Source organism: Triticum urartu, chromosome 1A, assembly GCF_056163025.1.
Source record: "Triticum urartu cultivar PI428250 chromosome 1A, HENAU_Tu73, whole genome shotgun sequence".
NCBI lineage: Eukaryota > Viridiplantae > Streptophyta > Magnoliopsida > Poales > Poaceae > Triticum > Triticum urartu.
This window is the reverse complement of record NC_141873.1, coordinates 4,181,224-4,183,861: the sequence shown is the minus strand read 5'-3', so window position 1 is coordinate 4,183,861 and position 2,638 is coordinate 4,181,224. Positions and strand designations below refer to the sequence as shown.

Sequence of the window (2,638 nt, the reverse complement as noted above, 5' to 3'; positions counted from 1 at the left end):
ACGACGGGGCGGGGCGCGGCGACGGGGCGCGGCGTAGCGACGGGGACGGGGACGACCAGGGCGGCGACGTCGACGGGGGCGGCGACGTCGACGGGGGCGGCGACGTCGACGGGGGCGGCGACGAGGGGCGGGGACGACATCGATCGGGGCAGGTGGCGCGTGTCATCGACGAAGAAAAGAAACTGAGAGAAACTGATTTTTTTTTCAAGTGTTGTATATATAGGATGGACCTTTAGTACCGGTTGGAGCCACCAACCGGTACTAAAGGTCTGTTTTGGCCAGGCCAAGCGGCGGGAAGCGCCTGACCTTTAGTACCGGATGGTGGCTCCAACCGGTACTAAAGACCCCCTCTTTAGTATCGGTTGCAGCCACCACCCGATACTAAAGGGGGTGCGCTGGCGCAGTGCGGTGCGGCAAGTTTAGTGCCACCTCGCTAGTCGAGGGGCGACCACACTGGTTTATAAGCCCCAGTGCGGTAGCTCTCTCGAGCTCCTCTCCTAAGCAGACCTACTGGGCCTACCTGTTCTGTGTTGTCCTATGGGCCTACTGGGCCTTTGCGGGCCTGCATCCTGGCCCAACAAAAGGTTGTGTTTCTAGTCGTATGCAGGCCGCTTTGGCCGAGTAGGTGGGCTTTTTTATTTTCTTAATTTTTTTGCTTTATTTATTTTTGAGTTGGTTTTTGCTATATTTAGAGTTTCTTTGTGAATATTTTTGCTTTAGGTACAAAAAATTACAAACTTTCTGTTAGTGCCGGTAGTTTTCAAATTTGAATAGTTTAAATTTTGAATTATTTGAAATTTATGTGAATCACTAGTTTGTGAATAACTTAACTTTGAAAAAAGATTTTTCAGTGATTCTTTTTTTTATGTTTAATATTAGTGTGTTTTATCATTATATGCAATTTGGTAATGCTTAGGTTATTTAAAAAATGAAATGCCTTTGTAACAGATGAGTTTTCATCCGACACTCTGATACTTCGAAAGAGATTGTCCATTTTGTACACGAAGTGCATCCAGTTTTTGCCGTAACCCTCTCTACTTTTTTGCACATGCTATGTGGGTGAAATTATGATACCATGCCAACTTTCAACCTTTTCTGAGTTCATTTGAAATGCTTTTCAATTTCAGTGTCATTTAGCTGAAATAAAATCAGTAAATGCATGAAAGAATTTGTTTGCACATAAAATTTATTCGCGTTTCAAATGCCAAAACACATAACTACCCTAACTATTACAGAGATTCCCTCCTGAGTGTGAAACACAGAAGAAAGTGATGATAGTGAAGCCGATCACATCTCAGATCTTTGCGTGTGAAACTTTTTCTTCGCGTGTGTCCCTTTGCACCGTAGCCATGGAAAATCTTCATCATTTAACTGGATGCTTGGGTCAATATTCACTGTGAATGAAGCAATTTCATCAAACTTTTCATAATCTTCTGACATGTCTGTCTTGTCATCCACTCCCACGATGTTTCTTTTCCCTGAAAGAACTATGTGGCGCTTTGGCTCGTCGTATGATCCATTCGCATCCTTATCTTTTCTTTTTCAAATACCCGTTTTCTCTTTCAACTAAATTTAACCTCTTGACAATAGGGTTGGTTGGAATTTCCGGTTCACATACCTCCTAGATAAAAATATCTATGTCAACTTGATGGGCATAATTTGTTATAAACACGAAATGCAACAACTAGTTTTAAAAGAGAATATACCACATCCGAATCATAACAAGGACGAGGGCCGACGGGGACGGATATCAAAACCATGGCACTATGTATAACAAACAGCATACGAGTAAGATAATTATACGAGTAACTATATATCCAAATCACACAAACATCAATTTGGTAATGTAAAACATTCATGAACAAAAGCCTCACCACAAGGTGGTGCCGGCGACGGGACGGTGCGGGCGATCGATGGTGGTTACGACGGAGATTTAGAAGGCACTAAGTAAACCACACCTACATATGCAAACTAAGTGTTATTTTTGACCTCAAATTGCATATAAATCAAATACTGGCACATATAATTCCTCCCAAATTACTAAACTCCCAAATTAATCACTATACAAAGCATTGCAAGAACTAATCTAGCAATGAGAGATGAAAGGACAAAGTGGCTAACCTTTGTGATCATTTGAATGGATGGGGGCCTTCAAATCTTGACAAATTTTGGGAAAAATGTGTGATAAGCTCGAGGAAGAGAGGGGAAGAACAAAGGAGGAGAGGGGAAAGAGAAAGAACAGAGCGAGCTCGGGTGGACGAAGGGTTGATATACGTCGACCTTTAGTATCGGTTCATGCCACGAACCGGTACTAAAGGTGCTGGAGGGGCCCCAGACTGACAACATCCCGCCACCACTCTCTTTAGTACCGGTTCGTGGCACGAACCGGTGCTAAAGGTTTGCCACGAACCGGTACTAATGAGAGCGGCCGGCTAGCCGTTGGAACCGGCACTAATGGACATATTAGTGCCGACTCAAAATCAAACCGGCACTAATGTGCTTCACATTTGACCCTTTTTCTACTAGTGCACATTCTATCCCCGTCCCGATTGTGCATCTAGCATCGTCGGAGGCCGTGTGCAGGTGTGTCTCCGTCGGATCTCGCGGGATTCGGTCAGTGTTGGTCTTCAGTGGATCT

General features: G+C 44.4%; 1 long non-coding RNA gene across 1 annotated transcript; it reads right to left on the bottom strand.

Annotated features, from left to right (window-relative positions):
- Positions 1–1,551: 1,551 nt before the first annotated feature.
- Positions 1,552–2,213, bottom strand: LOC147988172 (uncharacterized). Its single transcript, XR_015599260.1, has 4 exons — positions 2,122–2,213; positions 1,875–1,958; positions 1,707–1,764; positions 1,552–1,621 (listed from the first exon to the last, which is right to left on the bottom strand). It is a non-coding gene; the product is annotated as an uncharacterized LOC147988172 (long non-coding RNA).
- Positions 2,214–2,638: the final 425 nt, after the last annotated feature.